Below are 22438 nucleotides of genomic sequence, written 5' to 3'. Positions count from 1 at the left end.
GGCTAGGCCGCATTGTAGCACACTGAGCTTCCCACTGCAACTTATGCTTCATGTCCATGTGCCGGTTCATGCATGAAGTACTCAAACTATGTATTTTTTGGCCTCTACTTAGCTTTTGCTGACAAATGTTACAGATAACACGAGTTGGGTCATCTTTATCGATCTGAAAAAATGCCCAGACTATGCAAGGCTTAGCACCCATGCGACCTGAAAAGCCACCACGACTTGTGGTGAGAGGCAGAGTTGTGTTTGAGGATGCAGTTGTTGACGTGCTTCCAGTAATACGTCTCTGTCCAGGAAGGCGCAACCTGACCTCGTCGTCACTAGCATCTTCCTCCACCTCCTCTGCTGACCTCATCTCTTGGCTGACTGTGGGTTGACAGTAAGTGGGATCTCCAACCTCATCATCATCACCCTGTGCGTTATCACACCCGTCGTCCTCAGAACCAACCTGTTCCTGCCCTGACAAAAAACTTAAGTTGTCGCTCCAATCAGGTATTTGAGTCTCATCATCGTCTTCCTCATTGTCTCCACCAACAGGAGTTACAGTTTGGGAATGAGGGTCTACATTATGGTCAGTCAGTGAATATGAATAGCGGTACCAGAGCGCCAATAACAGGGCAAAAATATTAAAAGGACTGATTTATTAATACATCATCAGGTGAAGGTGGCTGTGTCCACCGAAACGCGTTGTGTGTGTATTAATAAATCAGTCGTTTTAATATTTTTGCCCTGTTATTGACGCTCTGGTACCGCTATTCATATTCACTGATTGTCCTTTTCCCCCTGTTGGGGTGCGGTAGAGCTGCCTTTAATCTATTGTTTTTTCACCTGTGGGAGCAATTTAATTAAAATTACTACCCTGGTTTTCCAAGCTGCGCTGCCTTAACCCCTCCGGAACGCTGCCGGGGGTGTTGGTGAAGCTGGGCGTCTATCTCGGCATTACATGCTACTAACCTGACCACGTGATATACCACCAAGAGATCAGGATCTGTGAACGCCGCTGGAAATAGATGACAGCCACCAACAGAGCGGAGCTTGTGGAGCTTTACACTGGGGTTGTGCAGAGGTGCACAACTTCATAAGGTTAGTAGCCATCCCCACACCCCTCTACAAATAGCAATACTGAGTCACCCATTGCGCCTTGTTCTCTCCTCTCTTTATACATTATGGTCAGAACCTTCTGCGTCTGGTCCTGGATCCGACTCATAAAGATTCTGGGCATCAGTGCAGATCATTTCCTCGTCTGGATTCACAGAAGCGCTGGAGTCGACCTCTGATTCCCAGGCTATAGTATGAGTAAACAGCTCTGCAGACTCAACCATCTGTTCTACCTCATACTCAGACGGGCAGCTGGAGATTTGGGAGCTGTGAGGAAGCAAGTGCGATTGGGCTGACAACTTTGAGGACTGGAGTATTTGTGATGTTGAAGTTGATGTGGAGGAGAGCCCACTTAAAGGAGCACTTGATATTCGTTGAAGCACCTGCTGTTTTTGTGCCTCATCTGGAATTTGTAGCGATTGGCGTGGCCGTAAGAAAGGGATCTTATCACATTGTCCGCTAAAAGAAGTAGACATTTTAGTTTGGCTGGAAGATGGTCTTTCTTCTGCAGATGTTACTGTTGCTTTAACACCTACCCCACGGACACAACCTTTTTTCCCCTTCCCAACACGCCTATTCCCCTTTCCACCAGCAGAAGGCCTTTTTCCACTCATTTTGGTGGTTAACTAATTCACAACTCTGGAGTTGTTTGCACAAAAAAACAATGGATGGTAACCGAGCAGAGCTGAGTGGCCAAACTGTGGTATTAGGCCAAAACTATTGGCTGGGTTAGATGCAGAAAAAAATTATATTCAATTTGCAACCTGATGGAGGTCAGTATAGATGGACTAATAGAGAAAGTCCCACACACTGCTAGAAGGCCAAATATTTTTTCAGAGCTAGATGCAGAAAAAAATTATATTCAGTTTGCAACCTGATGGAGGTCAGTATAGATGGACTAATAGAACAAGTCCCACACACAGCTAGAAGCCCAAATATTTTTTCAGAGATAGATGCAGATAAAAATTATTTTTAATTTGTAACCTGATGGAGGTCAGTATAGATGGACTAATAGAGAAAGTCCCACACACTGCTAGAAGGCCAAATATTTTTTCAGAGCTAGAGGCAGACAAAAAATTATTTTCAGTTTGCAACCTGATGGAGGTCAGTATAGATGGACTAATAGAAGAAGTCCCACACACAGCTAGAAGCCCAAATATTTTTTCAGAGGTAGATGCAGAAAAAAATTATATTCAGTTTGCAACCTGATGGAGGTCTGTATAGATGGATTAATAGAACAAGTCCCACACACAGCTAGAAGCCCAATATTTTTTCAGAGGTAGATGCAGAAAAAAAATATATTCAGTTTGCAACCTGATGGAGGTCAGTATAGATGGACTAATAGAACAAGTCCCACAGACTGCTAGAAGCCCAAATATTTTTTTAGAGCTAGATGCAGAAAAAAATTATATTCAATTTGCAACCTGATGGAGGTCAGTATAGATGGACTAATAGAATGATGCTAAGCCCAAAAGATTTTACTTGACTAGGTGCAGTAAAAAAATTGGTATTCTATACACAGGTGGTATATCTTGCAACACAGATAGGCTACTCCACTGACTAACACACTCTGCAATAGGCCAAAAAGGATTAGCTTTGCTAGATTCAGCCAAATGCTGTGAAAAAAACTTGCACAGCACTGGCACAGACCTGCCTGGCAAAAACTGATAGGAACTGATGTAACCTAGTCCTGAAAAGGACTGCAATTACAATTAGTCTTTACTCCCACAATCTATCTATTTAAGAGCACAGACCTGCCTGATAAAAGTCGCAGGAAATGCTGTAACCTAGTCCTTAAAAGGACTGCAATCACAACTATTCCCTACTCCCAAGCTATCTGTAGATTTGTGCGAAAATTGGCTTGAAATTAACAAGGTATAGCGCACACAGCAACAGCGGTGCCGTCTAACACGCAGCTGCAGCAGTGAGAAAATGGTAGCGACGGGGAAATTGGCTTGGTCTTATAGGGCAAGGACATGTGACATACACTGCCAATGACACATGCCCTTGCTTGTGTGAAAAAAGCACTTCGCTCCGTGTGTGCGCTGCTGATAGGCTGACAGATTGCACCTCCCCACTGTAAATGCGGGAAAGAGAAAAAAAAATGGAGATCTTCATTATTCCTGCAGAGATCCATCCCCTGCCCCTCCCCCCACCCCGCTGTACACTCAAACTGCGTATTAACATTAATTTTCATCATTACTGAGAAAAAATCCAGTTATGATTTTGGTGCACGAACAGTTATCGAACATAACCTCGAACAGCCGAATTTTTCTCAAATCGTTCGTGTTCGCCGAACGGCTCGAACACCGCCCAAAACAGCTTGAATTTGAGATTGGCGAACAGTTCGAGTAGAACAACGCTCATCTCTAATTGTAACCCAATGAAAATGGAAGAATAGTCTGATTTTGGAACACTCTTACAGGTGTTATGTCTGACAGAGAACTACAGTTTTATATAGCAGGCCTGTAATTTGCTAATACTATCCTACAGAGACACCTTGTGTAAATAGCTTGACCGACACACTGCAACAGAGTGGAAAAGGAGGCCAATATTTTCCACGTTCAGTTTAAATTTCTGGATTTTTTTCGCTGAAATATGGAACAGATCTGGCTTTATTCTGCTGTGAGAACAAGCAAATGTAGCAGAAAAATAGTGTAGTCTGGATTGCGTTTTAAGCAAATAACCAGGATTAAGATCAAAAATTTTTTTTCCCTGGCCCGTGATGTCTGGGTCTATGTCTGCAAATATCTGTAAGAACAGCAGCAGCATGAACGTTCAATGGACCCTTTTGCACTATATGCACTGCAGTCTGCCACATACACTGCCTGCCTGCCTAATTTCTGCTATCACCACTGAATATGTGCAGCTGGATTAGTCCTCAGAAAGACTGTTAGTTCAGATGGACATATATATATACTGCTCAAAAAAATAAAGGGAACACTCAAATAACACATCCTAGATCTGAATGCATGAAATATTCTCATTGAATACTTTGTTCTGTACAAAGTTGAATGTGCTGACAACAAAATCACACAAAAATCATCAATTGAAATCAAATTTATTAACGAAAGGAGGCCTGGATTTGGAGTCACCCCCAAAATTAAAGTAGAAAAACACACTACAGGCTGATCCAACTTCGATGTAATGTCCTTAAAACAAGTCAAAATGAAGCTCAGTATTGTGTGTGGCCTCCATGTGCCTGTATGACCTCCCTATAATGCCTGGGCATGCTCCTGATGAGATTGCGGATGGTCTCCTGTTGGATCTCCTCCCAGACCTGGACTAAAGCATCCGCCAACTCCTGGACAGTCTGTGGTGCAACGTGACGTTAGTGGATGGAGCGAGACATGATGTCCCGGATGTGCTCAATCGGATTCAGGTCTGGGCCAGTCCATAGCTTCAATGCCTTCATCTTGCAGGAACAGCTGACACACTTCAGCCACATGAGCTCTGGGATTGTCCTGCATTAGGAGGAACCCAGAGCCAACCGCACCAGCATATGGTCTCAAAAGCGGTCTGAGGATCTCATCTCGGTACCTAATGGCAGTCAGGCTATCTCTGGCGAGCACATGGGGGGCTGTGCGGCCCTCCAAAGAAATGCCACCCCACACCATTACTGACCCACTGCCAAACCGGTCATGCTGAAGGATGTTGCAGGCAGCAGATCGCTCTCCACGGCGTCTCCAGACTCAATCACATCTGTCACATGTGCTCAGTGTGAACCTGCTTTCATCTGTGAAGAGCACAGGGCGCCAGTGGTGACTTTGCCAATCCTGGTGTTCTGTGGCAAATGCAAAGCGTCCTGCATGGTGTTAGGCTGTGAGCACAACCCCCATCTGTGGATGTCGGGCCCTCATACCACCCGCATGGAGTCGGTTTCTAACCGTTTGTGCAGACACAAGCACATTTGTGGCCTGCTGGAGGTCATTTTGCAGGGCTCTGGCAGTGCTCCTCCTGTTGCTCCTTGCACAAAGGCGGAGGTAGCGGTCCTGCTGCTAAGTTGTTGCCCTCCTACGGCCCCCTCCAAGTCTCCTGGTGTACTCGCCTGTCTCCTGGTAGCGCCTCCAGCCTCTGGACACTACGCTGACAGACACAACAAACCTTCTTGCCACAGCTCTCATTAATGTGCCATCCTTGATGAGCTGCAATACCTGAGAAATTTCTGTGGATTGTAGAGTCCGTCTCATGCTACCACGAGTGTGAAAGCATAACCAACATTAAAAAGTGACCAAAACATCAGCCAGAAAGCATTGGTACTGAGATGTGGTCTGTGGTCGCCACCTGCAGAACCACTCCTTTATTGAGAGGGTCTTGATAATTGCCAATAATTTACATCTATTGTCTATTCCATTTGCACAACAGCATGTGAAATTGATTGTCAATCAGTGTTGCTTCCTAAGTGGACAGTTTGATTTCACAGCAGTTTGATCTACTTGGAGTTATATTCTGTTGTTTAAGTGTTCCCTTTATTTTTTTGAGCAGTGTGGAATACCTATACTAACAGGATGTTCAATGGACTCTCTTGTGCTGTGTCATGCACTGCAGTCTGCCACTTACACTGCCTGCCTGCCTAACTCCTGCTAACACCACTGAATATACAGTGGGCAAGGAAAGTTTTCAGACCCCTTTAAATTTTTCACTCTTTGTTTCATTGCAGTCATTTGGTAAATTCAAAAAAGTTCCTTTTTTCTCATTAAAGTACACTCTGCACCCCATATTGACTGAAAAAAAACAGAAATGTAGAAATTTTTGCAAATTTATTAAAAAAGAAAACTGAAATATCACATGATCAGACCCTTTGCTCAGACACTGATTTTTAAGTCACATGCTGTCCATTTCTTTGTGATCCTCCTTGAGATGGTTCTACTCCTTCACTGGAGTCCAGCTGTGTTTAATTAAACTGATAGAACTTGATTTGGAAAGGCACACACCTGTCTATAAAAACCTCACAGCTCACAGTGCATGTCAGACCAAATGAGAATCATGAGCTCAAAGGAACTTCCCAAGGAGCTCAGAGACAGAATTGTGGCAAGTCACATATCTGGCCAAGGTTACAAAAGAATTTCTGCATTACTCAAGGTTCCTAGGAGCACAATGGCCTCCATAATCCTTAAATGGAAGAAGTTTGGGACCACCAGAAGTCTCCCTAGACCTGGCTGCCCAGTCAAACTGAGCAATCGTGGGAGAAGAGCCTTGGTGAGAGAGGTAAAGAAGAACCCAAAGATTACTGTCAACTATCACTGTAGCCCTCCACCAGTCGGGCCTTTATGGCAGAGTGGTCCGACGGAAGCCTCTCCTCAGTGCAAGACATATGAAAGCCCTCATAGCGTTTGCTCAAAAACACATGAAGGAATACCAGACTATGAGAAATAAGATTCTCTGGTCTGATGAGACGAAGATAGAACTTTTTGAAGATAATTCTAAGCTGTATGTGTGGAGAAAACCAGGCACTGCTCGTCACCTGCCCAATACAATCCCAACAGTGAAACATGGTGGTGGCAGCATCATGCTATGGGGCTGTTTTTCATCTCCAGGGACAGAATAACTGGTTGCAATTGAAGGAAACATGAATGTGGCCAAGTACAGAGATATCCTGGATGAAAACCTCTACCAGAGTGCTCTGGATCTCAGACTTGACCAAAGGTTCACCTTCCAACAAGACAATGACCCTAAGCACACAGCTAAAATAACAAAGGAGTGGCTTCAGAACAACTGTGACCATTCTTGACTGGCCCAGCCAGAGTCCTAACCTAAACCCAATTGAGCATCTCTGGAGAGATCTGAAAATGGCTGTCCACCAATATTCACCATCCAACCTGACAGAACTGGTGAGGATCTGCAAGGAAGAATGGCAGAGGATCCCCAAATCCAGGCGTGAAAAACTTGTTGCATCATTCCCAAGAAGACTCATGGCTGTACTAGCTCGAAAGTGTGCTTCTACTCAATACTGAGCAAAGGGTCTGAATACTTATGATCATGTGATATTTCAGTTTTTCTTTTTTAATAAACTTGAAAAAATTTCTACATTTTTTTTCATTCAAGATGGAGTGCAGAGTGTACTTTAATGAGAAAAAAAATGAACTTTTTAGAATTTACCAAATGGCTGCAATGAAACAAAGAGTGAAAAATTTAAAGGGGTCTGAATACTTTTCATACCAACTGTATGCAGCTGGATTAGTCCTCAGAAGGACTGTTAGTTCAGTTGGATATATATATGTGTTGTGGAATACCTATACTAACTATGAAGAAGTAAATCTCTCCCTGATGAAGCAGCAGTTCTCCCTACTCTGCCTGGTTCGTGAGTAGACTGTGACGAGCATGGCGGCGCCCGGTCTTATATACACCTGCTGATGCTGTGCGGCCAGTCATTCACTTTAATGCCCACAACCAACATTTCTATGGCATTACAGTGCATGTCAGGCAATCCCTTCATGTTCATTGGCTCTCTAAAGAGCGCCAAACATGCCTGGAGAGGACCCGAGTTCCCGCCTGAGCAACCCCCAAATTACTAAAGTGGAAGCAATCCAAACTTGGTCGAGACCGCTCTCAAAAAAGCAAGTTAGAGCCTTCCTGAGAATCGTGGGATACTACAGGAGGTTCATCCCAAACTTTGCCATGATGGCCGCACCCCTGACTGACCTCCTTAAGAGGACAAAATCAGCCATGGCCAAGTGGACTGCAGAGGCGGAGACGGCCTTTCAAGAGATTAAAGTAGCTCTGTGAAGGCAACCGGTCCTGGTTGCCCCCGACTTCAAGGAAGAGTTTATACTTCAGACAGATGGCTCAGATATTGGTTAAGGAGCAGTCCTTTCCCAGGAGATACACAGGGAGGAGCACCTTGTCCTCTACCTGAGTAGAAAATTGTCCTCCTGTGAGAAAAATTATTCGGTCATAGAGAAGGAGTGCTTGGCCATAAAGTAGGCGGTGGACAAGTTATGGTACTATCTGTTAGGTCGAAAATTTAGTTTAGTATCCAACCATGTCCCACTCAGATGGATAAGGCAAACAAAGGGAAAAAATGGCAGGGACACCCACTGGTGTTTAGCCCTACAGGACTTCAACTTCCATGTAGAACACAGAGCAGGGAGGCTACATGGTAATGCCAATGCCCTCTCAGGAATCCCCTGTCTGGTAGAAGAAGGTACCAAGCCCCACGGCTTTAGGCAGAGGGGGAGGTATGTAAGGAGGCTAATAGTTCCGTAGTCGATGGGAGGTATGTATCACAGAGATGGCTGGTCTCTGTGATGTAACCCGGAGTATTTATCTTGCTACCCACATACATCACATCTGGGTGTGGCTAACAGCCTATTTAATAGAGGCTGTTGTTTGGCACATGGTCTGTGTGTCTGGAGGGAGAAGGCCTCCGGTGTGTGATTGTCTCCAGACTGGGCCGTGTACTGGATGCCTACCAGCCTGTGTGACCACAGCGCTGACCAACCAGAGGCTTTGCTAAAAGGACTGTTTTCTTTGTTTTTGCCTGCACCAAAGGCTGTTTGTTTGCATTTTGCTTTTGACGGTTTAGGAAGCCAATAAACCTCTATGGACATTTAAAGTAACATGCCTCCTGTTTGCCACTCATCGCACCTGAGTGAGTACAATCCCTACAGCCCATATTAATAGTTTAGACAGGTCAAATATGGTGAGAAATTCCCTTTAAAATGCACCAAATTTATAACAATTGCTCATGTTGAGAAATATATTTTATATGCTTTTGCTTTGTTTATGATGCGCCCCCTGGGCCGTGTGTGCACGTGTGTGGGTTACCCGGAGCCGGGTCTCTGGGGGTTGTAGTCTCCGTGGCGGTGACCCGGTCCCATGGCTCAGGGTGGTCAGACCAGTGGCCGTCTTTTATAGGGTTTTTATGATTTAATGTCCGACTACGCCACCCGTGGATTGCGGTCAGGGTGTACCGCCGCTGCGAGGCAGACCACTGAGGCTGATGTGGTGTGCGCAGCAGAGGATGGGATAACTCCCCACGGGAGGAGTATATCCTCAGGGCAGTGAGTGTGGATGATGGGAGTGATGGTGCACGGGTGAAGCAGGAACAACTCAGAGTCTTTGCAGTGCAGTTCAGGGTCTTTACTGATGATGATAAGGCAGACCTTCCCGAGAGTACTGGCTAGCATAAGGGGCCTGGTCAGTCTGTGAACAAACAGGAGTTCCTCTGGCCAGGTGGAGTTGTAGTCCTCCCCGTCTATCTGCACTCTTCCTGGCTACCTTGCTGTAAGCGAGTGGAAGTAGCCTACGTCCCTGAGTATACCGTGTGGTGCTCACCCGTATGGCTGGTGACTTGGACCCTCTGGTAGCTTCCGCTCCTCGATGGCGGTACCGGTCACTTGTGTGTGACTGAGCCTCCGGCTTCCTATGGCCAGTGGACCTGGAATCCCCTGCCGGCTGGTTTCTGCTGCTGGATATATAAGTCCTCACAGCCTCGGACTCCGTTGTCCGGTCGTAGTGTCTTCAGCCAGGACGAGCAATATCTGCTTCCAGTCCCTGGCACTCAGCTCCTGCTCCTGCAGAGCTCCTAGCTGTTGCTTTCCCTGTGTCTGGAACTTCACTCCAGGCTCTAGCTCAACTAACCCCGCCCCAGATCCAGTTTATATAGGGCAGGTTCCTCCCCTATCTGGTCTGGGACAGGAGGTGTTGCATGTTTAAGGGCTCCTGACCAGGAAACCTCCCACCTGCACTCAGACGTAATATTTCTATTACTGTGGTAACCAGACCCCTGGGGTGCCACATTTATATTTTGTAAAAGTGTATACCGCCTATTGATTGGCTTAGTTCATGCCAATATTTTGTGCACATTGTAAACCATGCACATTTTATAATAAACCATTTTACCAGAAAAATTACTCCAGTCAGGGAGTAAGTAAGTTACGGCACAAGTTTTGATGAATTCAACTGGACTTTACTACACCTCGTTCCGCCCTAGTCCTACCCACTTTAGCGGAACTGGTTGAAACTGGAGTGAACACGTCAAAAGTTGCAACTTTTTTTGCGCCACTTTGTTCTGCCCAATAATTTGTGACATTTGAAGGTGTTTTACTCCAGAATTTTGGTGAAAATACCTTCAAGAATTGCGCCCATAATGCATGTGCTGAAAGGTAGGCAATTTTCCATGCTATTTGACTTCAAATTTAGGCACATTTAACATAGTACATCTTTCTCATAGTGCTCTATATAACATCATACAACTTAAATGAAGCTGAAGAATAAAACTTCTAGTGTACAGAACAAGGGTGACTATTGTTTGCTCTATATTTACTGGATATAGCAAATGATGCACATTCATAATATACAGTGTTAAGGTTTGTTTCTTTTTCCATTTGGCTGTACAGTAAATGAAATTATATGTATACTGACTTGAATGCTTGAACTGAGTCCTTGCTTATTAAAGTGTGACTGGACAAACTTGACACCTTTGACATTTTCAGAAAAGGCTAAAGAACTGCCCTGTACTCTTGGTATGATTTATTATCGCTGTATATGGAAAGTCACTTGTTTTTCATATGACTCTTGCCTTAGAAACTTTTTCGGGGACTCATTTTTTGATGGAAAAGCAATTTGGTGCTTTTCAAGTCATTTTAACAAAGAATTGCAACTGTGCCAACGTCAGTTTCACAGATCATGTTTTCTATTCTTTTGTTCATGGGTATAAATGCGTAAGATGAATCATTTGTTGTAGATTGCTACAATTAAGAAAGAAAGCCATCGACTTTTCTGCTTTTCTGATTGCTATTCGCTATTAAAATATTCTACGAATAACTGATAGGTTTAATTCCTGAAGCTAAAGAAAAATTATATCATCTATGGATTTTTCATATTTATTGTATCACTTTATTATATCACTCTGCCTGACTGAAGGAAAAAAAAAGAGAATACTTTCATATTGCAAGCTTTACATGGATCAGGCTGAGGTTTACTTAATTAGAACCTCCAGGCAATAAAGGAACCCTTTTTTAAATTCTGTGAATCTTAATATGCTAAATAATGCAAAGCTTCAACTCTTGAAGCATGAGACACACATCTGGCAGCTTAACATTTAAATTACAGAATAAAAAACACCAGTGTTCGTTCTCATGCAAAAAAAAAAAATGCATATGAATTTAAAACAAAATTAACTTTATTTGTATATATTCATTTTTATTTCACAAAAAAATATTCTAAGGACATAATCTTTGTTTGCAGCTCTTGAATGTTTATTCTTTTTTTTAAAATATTATAATTTTATTTGAGTGTTCTATTTAACTCCTACTTAAACCATTATTTATTACAGTTTATATTGTGATGAAATGTAGTTAAAAATATCTGAGAAATTATTTTTCATAATTCGTAGTTTTACCTTTAATGGAACATTTGAAAACTCAAGCTTTCCCTAAGGCAGGCATACACCTACACATAGCCTTAAGTCAAACATACACAAATTTTCAAGATCTTATTTAAATTCTGGTAAATAAAGTTAAGAAAAAATGAAGCGAATAATCTACTATTGTTGTCAACACTGTCCCCCTATTGAAGGATGAGTAGATAAATCCTTTTAATACATGGACTATGTTCATAATATTTTTGGACCATACCGTTAAGGTTTGAGTTTCAAATATGTACAGTATGTATGGAATTAAAATCTGTCTTTTTTAGGCATGATTTTTAATTTCTGAAGAGCTTTAATTAATAAATAAGTAAAAAAAATCACAGTCAACATTTTTTAAAGAAGTGAAAAAAAATCTTCACCTCTTTAAAAAATGTTGACTGTGATTTTTTTTAACTTATTTATTAATTGGAACACATAGACAGATTTAGATTCCATACATATTTAAAGAAACTCAAACCCTAACATATGGCCCCAAAAAATTATGAGAAAAACTATATACTGAATTATACATTTTTTCAGCATACGGCAAATGTATGTGAACAACCACAAGAATATATTGAAGATCATGATCACTAACACAGCACTCCTTTATCCTAATAACCCTACCATTCAGTAACTTACTCTTTTTCTTTTATTTCTTAGTGATATTGTGTGGATGCAAGTTACTTTTCACTTCAATGTCAAAGTCTTCACTAGCAGAAATGGTGGCATCTACAGTGGGGATACACTGTAGATTTTGCAAGTTTTCTTATCTACAAAGAATGGAGAGGTCTGTAGTTTTTATCGCAGGTACACTTCAACTGTGAGAGACAGATTCTTAAAAAAAACCTCCAGAAAATCACATTGTATGATTTTTACATACTTAATTTGCATTTTATTGCATGAAATAAGTTATTTGATAGAATAGAAAAAAAATAACTTAATATTTGGCACAGAAACCTTTGTTTGCAATTACAGAGGTCAGACGTTTCCTGTAGTTCTTGACAAAGTTTGCTCACACTACAGCAGGGATTTTGGTTCACTCCTCCATACAGATATTCTCCAGATCTTTCAGATTTCGTGGCTGTCACTGGGAAACATTGAGTTTCAGTTCCCTCAAAAGATTTTCTATTGGGTTCAGGTCTGGAGAGTGGCTAGACCACTCCAGGACCTTGAAATGCTTCTTATGGAGCCACTCCTTAGTTTTCCTGGCTGTGTGTTTTAGGTCATTGTCATGCTGGAAGACCCAGCCATGACCCATATTCAATGCTCTTACAGAGGGAAGGAGGTTGTTGTATCGCAAGATTTTGGCCATGACCCATTCATCCTCCCTTCAATACAATGCCGTCGTCCTGTCCCCATTGCAGAAAAGCATTCCAAAAGTATGATGTTTCACCCACTATGCTTCATGGTTGGGACTTTGTTCTTGGGGTTGTACTCATCCTTCTTCTTCCTCCAAACACGGCAAGTGGAGTTGATACTAAAAAGTTCTATTTGGTCTCATCTAACCACATGACCTTCTTCCATGCCTCCTTTGGATCATCCAGGTGGCCACTGGTGAACTTCAAAGGGGCCTGAATATGTGCTGGCATGATCAGGGGGGCCTTGTGTGCCCTGCAGGATTTTAATCCATGACAGCGTAGTGTGTTACTAATGGTAATGTTTGAGACTGTGGTCCAAGCTCTCTTCAGGTCATTGACCAGGTCCTCCCATGTAGTTCTGGGCTTATTCATGACCTTTCGCAGAATCATCTTTACCCCACGAGGCGAGATCTTGCATGTAGCCCCAGACCGAGGGAGATTGACAGTCATCTTGTGTTTCTTCCATTTTATAATAATTGTGCCAACAGTTGTTGACTTCTCACCAAGCTGCTTGCCTATTGTTCTGTAGCACATCACAGCCTTGTGCAGGTCTACAATTTTGTCCCTGGTGTCCTTAGACAGATCTTTGGTCTTAGCCATGGTGGAGAGGTTGGAGTGTGATTGATTGAGTGTGTGGACAGGTGTCTTTTATACCGGTAATGAGTTCAAACAGGTGCAATTAATGCAAATAAAGAGTAGTGATGAGCGAACGTGCTCGCCACTGCTCGGTGCTCACCCGAGCATCATGTTGGTCGACAAGCTCGGTTCTCGGAGAGCATTTCCGGATTGCTCGGGCGGGAACTCGGGTCCCCACCCTGCATGTTTGGCGCTCTTTAGAGAGCCAATGAACATGCAGGGATTGCCTGCCACGCACTGTAATGCCGTAGCCATGTTGGTTGTGGGCATTACAGTGATTGGCTGGCCACACAGCGTCATTAGGTCTATGCTGTCACAGTCTACCCCGGAATCAGGCAGAGTAGAGAGAGGTGCTGCTGAGTCAGGGAGAGATTTGCTTGTTTATAGTTTGTATAGGTATTCCACAACATATATACTGTATATATATCCATCTGAACTAACAGTCCTTCTGAGGACTAATCCAGGTGCATATTTTCAGTGGTGAAGGTGATAGCAGGAGTTAGGCAGGCAGGCAGTTTATGTGGCAGACTGCAGTGCATGTAGTGCAAGAGGGTCCATTGAACGTCCTGTCTGCTGCTGCTGTAATAATTACAGATATTTGTAGACATAGCCCCAGATATCAGGGGCCAGGGCAATTTTTTGTTTCTTAATCCTGGTTATTTGCTTAAAAAGCAATCCAGAGTACACCATTTTTCTGCTCCATTTGCTTGTTAGCACTGCAGAATACAGCCAGATCTGTTCCATATTTCAGCGATAAAAATCCAGAAATTTGAACTGAACGTGGAAAATATTGGCCTCCTTTTCCATTCTGTTGCAGTGTGTCGGTCAAGCTATTCACACTAGGTCTCTGTGGAGAATAATATTAGTAAATTACAGGCCTGCTATTTAAAGCCGTGGTTCTCTCTCAGACATATGACCTATAACATTGTTCCAAAATCAGCCATTTCTACCTTCCATTTCGTTTCAATTTGTTGGTCAAGCTAATCACACTAGTTCTCTGTAGAATAATATTAGTAAATTACAGGCTTGTTATTTAAAACTGTGGTTCTCTGTCAGACATATCACCTATAACAGTGTTCCAAAATCAGCCATTTCATCCATTTTCATTTCGTTGCAGTGTGTCGGTCAAGCTATTCACACTAGGTTTCTGTGTGTAATAATATTAATAGATTAAAGGCCTGCTATTTAAAACCGTGGTTCTGTCAGACATATCACCTATAACAGTGTTCCAAAATCAGCCATTTCTGCCTTTCATTTCGTTGCAGTGTGTTGGTCAAGCTATTTACACTAGGCCTCTGTGTAGAATAATATTAGTAAATTACAGGCCTGCTATTTAAAACCATAGTTCTCTGTCAGACATATCACCTCTAACAGTGTTCCAAAATCAGCCATTTCTTCCTTCCATTTAGTTGCAGTGTGTTGTTCAGGTTATTCACACTAGGTCTCTGTAGAATAATATTACTAAATTACTATTTAAAACCGTGGTTCTCTGTCAGACGTATCATATATAACTGTGTTCCAAACTCAGCCATTTCTCGTGAACGTGGAATATATTGTCCTCCATTTAAAATGGGCAAGGTGCGTGGCAAGGGACAGAGAAGTGGATGTTATGGTGATGGTGCATGCAGAGGCTGAGTACGTGGTCGCAGGCAAGCTGAAATTGTGCTACCACAAACACCCACATCTTGTCGCTCGACCTTCCTGTCCCAATTACTAAGGGACCGCAGTACACCACTATTGAACCCAGAGCAGTGTCAAAAAGTTGTTGGTTGGATAGCAGATAATGCTTCCAGTCACTGTGCCACCACCACCACCTTGTCTTCCACGCGATCAAGTCTCAGTAGCAGTGAGTCTGGACCGCATATTCCTCACCCTGATCCTCCTTCCTCCCACCATGCCGAGTGCCCGAAGACAACTGATCCCACACTTAGACACTCAGAAGAGCTGTTCACTTTTTCATTTGTAGATTCGGGCCTATCGCTCGATCAGCTTCTAGCGAGTCAAGAGGAGAACATGTAGCGTTACCCAAATATTAAAGCAGCCACGGTCACACAAAGGTAACTGTGGGAAAGTGCAATTAATGTCGCAAGAGGTGGATGATGATAATGATGAGATACAATTGCAGAAAGTCAGGAGGAGGACCCGGGTACGGAAGTGGAAGATGAGGTAGTGGATGATATAGTAACTGATCCAACCTGGCAAAGGGACATACAGAGAGAGGACAGAAGCACACAGGGGGAGGGAGGTGTAGCACCACAACAGGCAGGAAGAATCAGTGTGGTGGCCACAGACACAAGGCGGGAAAGTGTTCCTCCTAACACCAACACGACGGAAGTTGCCAGTGCAATTGTTATGTTTTCCTGAGTCTGCTTATTTTTAAAGACTCTGTTGATAAACCCAAAAAGGCCATTTGCACCACCTGCCAGGCCAGCATCAGCAGTGTAGCAAAACTAGCAGCCTGACCACCACCAGCATGATCAGGCACATGGCAGCAAAGCACCTGACTAAGTGGGCCGAACCCCAGGGTCCAGCAATAGTTTCTGCGGGTGACACTTCAGCTGTTGTTCATGCACACCAACCCCCTGTCCATGGCGCATACCAAGATGCCTCCTGCCCTGCATGTGTCATTGCACACTCTCAACTAGCACCATCAGCAAGCACGTCCACGTCCTTGTCCCAGCGCAGTGTTCAGTTGTCTCTACCCCAGTCCTGGGAAAACAAGTGCAAATACGCAGCCAACGCCCCACAGGCCACAATACTAAATTCACACATTTTGCGACTGCTTGCTCTCGAAACGTTGCCTTTCAGGCTCGTGGAGACGGAAGCTTTCTGCGACCTGATGGTGGCGGCCGTCCCTCTGTACTCAGTCTCCAGCTGACTCTATTTGTCTCGGTGTGCCGTCCCCGCATTACATGAGCACATGTCCCACAACATTAGCCATGCCCTCAACAATGCAGTTACTGGGAAAGTACACCTAACCACGGACACATGGACAAGTGCTTGTGGGAAGGGATGGTACATCTCGCTGACATCACACTGGGTTAATATAGTGGAAGCCGGGACCCAGTCGGACCTTGGGACGGAACACGTCCTCCCGAAGCCTAGGATTGCGTGCCCTGGGTCAATCAGGGTTGCCCCCACATTCTACGGCTCCTGCACCTCCTCCTCCTGCTTTTCAGACTCCATCTCCGAAATGACCTCATCAGTCACAAGCTGGAAGCACTGCAGCACTGCCTCGGCCAAGCTGCAACAGGCTGTGCTGAAGCTAATATGCTTGGGTGAAAAACCCCACAACGCTGAAGAGTTGTGCACAGCTCTGAAAGAGCAGGCAGATCTGTGGCTGACACCGCTGACCCTACAGCCAGGCATGGTCATGTGTGACAATGGCCGGAACCTGGTGGCGGCTCTGAAGCGAGGAGAGCTCACACATGTACCATGCCTGGACCATGTGCTTAACCTCGCGGTTCAGCAGTTTCTCAAAACCTACCCATATCTGCCTTATATGATTGTCAAAGTACGCTGCCTGTGTGCCCATTTTAGAAAATCAGCTACAGCTTCCGCCATCTTGCCGTGCTTCAGCAGCATTCGCAGTTTCTAGCTCACCGACTGATCTGCAATGTCCCCACACGTTGAAACTCTACATTGCAGATGTTGGGAAGGATTTGTGAGCAGAAGAGGGCAATAGTTGACAACCACCATCAACAAGGCAGTCAGTATTCAGGTCAGACTCCACACATAAGACCTCAGTAGTGGAGATGGATGTCAGACATCTGTACCATCCTCCAAAACTTTGAGGACTCCACCAAGATGGTGAGCGGCGATGACGCCATAATTAGCATCACCATCCCGCTTCTCTGTCTTCTGAAATGCTCTCTGCTCACAATTAAAGAGGATACATTGCAGGCGCAGCATGATGAGATGGAGCAAGGAACCATACAGGGTGATTCCACACAGCCCAGCCTCATCTCATCCCAACGTGGATTGGGTGACAATGAGGAAGAGGAGGAGGAGGAAGAGGATCTAATTTCCTGCACTATAGACGGTACTACTTGCACTACTGTCATACCGTCTGTTCAGCGTGGATGGCCTGATGAGGAGGAGGAAGAGGAGGAGGATGAGGAGGAGAACATGGTCAGTCGTCCTCTTGGTGAGGACATGGAAGTTTTGCCTGTTAGCAGTCTGGCACACATGGCTCAGTTTATGTTACGCTGCCTTTCCCGTGACCCTCACAATCTCCAAATTTTATGTGACAGGCATTACTGGTTGGTGACACTTTTAGACCCATGCTACAAGAAGAAGTTTCTCTCTCTTATTCCCTTGCAGGACTGGCCTAATAAAATGGTGCAGTACGAGAAGGCCCTTGTTGCGGAATTATATAAAAAATTCCCAACTGAAAACACCGGCAGCAGAGCTCACAGTCACAAGGGTTACAGGCAAGGGAGACACATGCAATCCAGCAGAGGCAGGGGAACACTGTCAAAGTTCTGGGCCAGTTTTCTCAGACTCTCCCATCCCACAGGCCCTGAGGCGCGGGTTACTCTCCCAAGGAGGAAAAAGTTTCGGAAGATGGTGAGGGAGTCACTTGCCGACCATACCAATGTCCTCCGTGATTCCAGTGTGTCTTATAATTATTGGGTATCCAACTGGACACGTGGCATGAACTGGCTCTCTACTCCTTGGAGGTCCTGGCCAACCATGCCGCTAGATTTTCTCAGAGCGGTTTTTTAGTGCCGCCAGTGGAATTATAACCAATAGGCGCATTTGCCTGTCAACTAAAAATGCTGATAGGCTGACTCTTATAAAAATTAACAAGGGCTGGATTGGGCCAGATTTCTCAACACCACCTAATGATAGCAGTGTAACAAACTCAAATACAGTGTTTTGTTTGGGAAGTCTAACTCTATTCCCATGCATAAGCTTCCTGATTTTGTTCATTTGCTCTTGTTCTACTCCTTCTCCTCAACCTCATCCTCCACATCCTTCTCCATATCACCACCATATCTACCATATAACCATATCTACATCTCTTGCAAGGGGCATTGGAGTTCCTCAAAATTTTTGGCAGCTGTTGCATTCACTGCATAGGCAAACAGTATGGGAGACTCACTTCCTAATAATGGGAACATTGTTTTCAGGAGGCCCTCCGACCTCTACGTCTCTTGCAAGGGGCATTGGAGTGCCTCCAAATTTTTGTCAGCTATTGCATTCACTGCAAAGGCAAACACTATGGGAGACCCACTTCTTAATAATGGGAACATTATTTTCAGGAGGCATTCCGACCTCTACGTCTCTTGCAAGGGGCATTGGAGTGCCTGCAAATTTTTGGCAGCTGTTGCATTCACTGCATAGGCAAACAGTATTGGAGACCCACTTCCTAATAGTGGGAACATTGCTTCTAGTAGGCCCTCTGACCTCTACCTATCTTGCAAGGGACACTAAAGTTCCTCCACATTTTTGGAAGCCATTGCATTCACTCCATAGGCAAACAGTATGGGAGACCAACTCCTTTTTAATAGGAACATATCGTACTCATTACTGTAGCCCAGCTCCATGTGTCTTTAAATTGATAGTAGGGTTTTTCCTAAATTTTGGCAGCCATTGGACTCACTGCATAACCTATAACTGTATAGCAGACCACCTCCTTTCTAATGGGAACATGTCATTACAGTGGCCTAGCTCTATGTGTCTTTAAATTGTTAGTGGGGGTTTTCCTAAATTTTGGCAGCCATTGGACTCACTGCATACCCTATAACTGGATAGCAGACCCTCTCCTTTCTAATGGGAACATGTCGTTACTGTGGCCCAGCTCTATGTTTCTTTAAATTGTTAGTGGGGTTTTTCCCAATTTTTGGCAGTCCTTGCAGTCACAACATGGGCATTACCACTATAGGTGACCCACTCCTTTATAATGGGAACATTTTTTTTACTGAGACCCTCCTCTATGTCTTTTCAAAAGGGTATTGGGTTGCGTCTAATTTTTTGCCAGCCCTTGCAGTCACTGCATACGCAATAACAGTATAGGAGACCCACTCTTTAATAATTGGAACAACAAATCATAGCCGACTGCTGGGCCTTTAATAATAGTAAGGCTGTAAAAATTGTGTTTGTGACTTTCACAATCTCTCCTTCATAAATGAAACAGGGTGTGTCTAATGATGTTTTGCACACCACATGGCCAGTTAAGGTTTTAAAATGTTAAAATGGCATTTACTGGTGAAATCATTTTTCACAGTTGAAAGCAATGCAAAAGTGCAAAAACACATCAAAAACGCTAAGTGTGAACATAGCCGAAGGTGTGGAGGAGCAATTTTTTTTTTGTATATTTATTTTGCCTTATATACAAGTCATTACCCTGGAAAGGATGTTCATTAACATATTTTCCAGGAAATTCCATTTTGTTTTCATTTTTGTATGTTTTATTGTAAGTCCGAAAGAGTGGCGTAATATCTCTGACAACAATGTTGGCAGCAGTGACCTTGGAGTCAGAAATGCTTCCAAGGATCTTCCCTATGCTGTTCCCATGTCATTTGAGCACTGTTCCCATCGATTTGGGCAATTTTTAGGCCCTCTGCAGACCGTTGGGGTGGAAGGACAGCAGGAAAAATGCTCGAGTTTCCCATAGACTTACATTGGGCTCGTTATTAAGACCAAGCACTCGAGCATTCCAATTTTCTCGACCCCAGCAACAAGTACCTGAGCATTTGAGTGCTCGCTCATCACTAGTAAAGAGTTCAGAGTAGGAGGGCTTATTTAAGAAAAACTAACAGGTCTGTGAGTGCCAGAATTCCTGCTGGTTGGTAGGTGATCAAATACTTATTTCATTTAAAAGTGATACCATGTGATTTTTTTTTAATCTTTAGATAGATTCTGTCTCTCACAGGTGAAGTGTACTTATGATAAATATTTCAGACCTCTCCATTCTTTGTAGGAAAATGTTCAAAATTGGCAGTGTATCAAATACTTATTTTCCCCACTGTATGTTTGTATCTGAGAAACCATTGTGAGTGGAATGCAATTTGGGTGTGTATAAGATCACAAAACTAAATAAATTTTTCTCCCATCTCAGTAGTTTAAAATACTGAATCTTCAAAGTTGGTCCCTGATGTACTATATGTGAGTCACAATAGGCCCTGTCTACTTACTATTAGCTTGACAATTCCAGAGAATGCCAACCTAGACCACTATGGGGGTTTAATAACATTAGACCCAGCCATCATGCCGTGGTTGCTGGCAATGATGTTGTCTATTAGTGTAGTCAAATTGTGTCAGCCTTATAGGGGTTGTTCAGGCTTGGTGTTCAAGACTATAGTCACTGTATATGACTGCAGACTTCTGAATCCTCACAGCAACACCATGTGCACGCTGTCAGGATTCTCCAGTGCTGGAGCTCGGAGCAGGTGGGCACATGATCACAAGTATGCAATTTGCATGCTTTTACGTGCCAACTAGACATGTGTGGCCAAATACAAGTGAATTGAGTAATGCCAGACACATCTAGTCGGAATGTGGCCGAAAGTATGCAGATCGCATGACTGCCTGCTTTTGGCTCCGGCAACAGAGAATCCTGGATGTGCTCGCTATGTGTGTTGCTTGGATGCACAAGTCTGCAGTCACATAGAATGACTGCAGACTTGAGCTCCAAGCCTGGACAACCCCTTTATGTCCAGGCTGTTTAGCTCACAAAGACATAAGTAGCCTTGATACAAATTGTAGCCAAAGCTTAAACAAAATTCAAAAATTACCTTTTATGGAAATGAGGACATTGACTCCCACATCATTGCATTTTTGGTGAACTTTACTCCCATTCATTGTCATTTGTGACGTGAGTACACCTTACTGACCGGAATATATCTTCATTATTGAAATATGACTTTTGTAAAAAGCTGGAAATGAAAAAAATGTATTTATAAAGTACAAGGCTCCTGGTGACATTGAAAAAAAATATTTTGAATTATAAACATTGCAAAAGATCTTGGATTCACACTATTGTCCTAAAATTGAGAACAAACTAAGAAGGGAGATGAAATTCTATACAAAAAATGCTGCCTTGTTTTAAAATATAGAATTTTTACTAGCAGAAACACCTGATACTGTCATTGCATAGTGATTGAGACTAGCAGTGTCCTAACAGTACAGGGTGTGTCAAAGACAGCATTAAATCAGCATGACACAAATTGGAAACTCCCGTGATAAAATACAAAACAAGCATGTACAGGTATAAGATGTAGACCAGATGTTAGCATTTTACTGAATGCACAGTATGTACTAAATCTTCACTCCTACCCTTCTGTTTCTTGCCTGCACAGAGTATTCACAAGAATAGATAATTAGAAGTAGTGTAGCCATCACAGCACTATTATATTTTGAAAAATTTCAATGTACATATAATATAAAAATAAACTTTAATTTGAAATATTTTGTTTCGTAAAACAATATTTCTTCTCCTTTTGAATATTAATAAATAAATTCAATATGCCTATCTCAGGGGATAAGCTTATCTTAGTTTTTATAATCATAATTTTGCAATTTGTTTGAAATGTTCATAAATATTAAAGCCTGGTTACGCCTCATTCTGATTTTTCACATACGCAAAAAAAAAAGTCTGAACTTCATTAATATTTTGGATCTTATTTTCATCAGCATTTGGTCAGTGTTTCAGTTTTTACTATTTGTGATTTTCATATATGAAAAATGAAAAAAAAAATAATTGCAAAGTTTCTCCTACCCTTTGTAATGCTAATCACTAACAGACATAGATTGCACACGGATGCCATCCGTGTGCTTTCTGTGATTATCGTATAGCCGTATGGGTAACCTGTATGGGTAATTTTGATCCATGACTCCGATCAAAAACTAACATGTCTCAGCACCATAGATTAAATTGGGTACATGTTCTATCAGTGAAAAACATAAATAGAATATGTACGTGATTTTTGGATGTCTAAACGAAGCCTTAAAGATGGACATGTTCACTTGTTTTATCCCA

This window comes from Phyllobates terribilis, unplaced genomic scaffold (assembly GCF_046119375.1).
Source record: "Phyllobates terribilis strain yellow unplaced genomic scaffold, ASM4611937v1 Scaffold_4__5_contigs__length_816908805, whole genome shotgun sequence".
In the NCBI taxonomy this organism is placed as follows: Eukaryota; Metazoa; Chordata; class Amphibia; order Anura; family Dendrobatidae; genus Phyllobates; species Phyllobates terribilis.
This window is presented reverse-complemented; position numbering follows the sequence as displayed.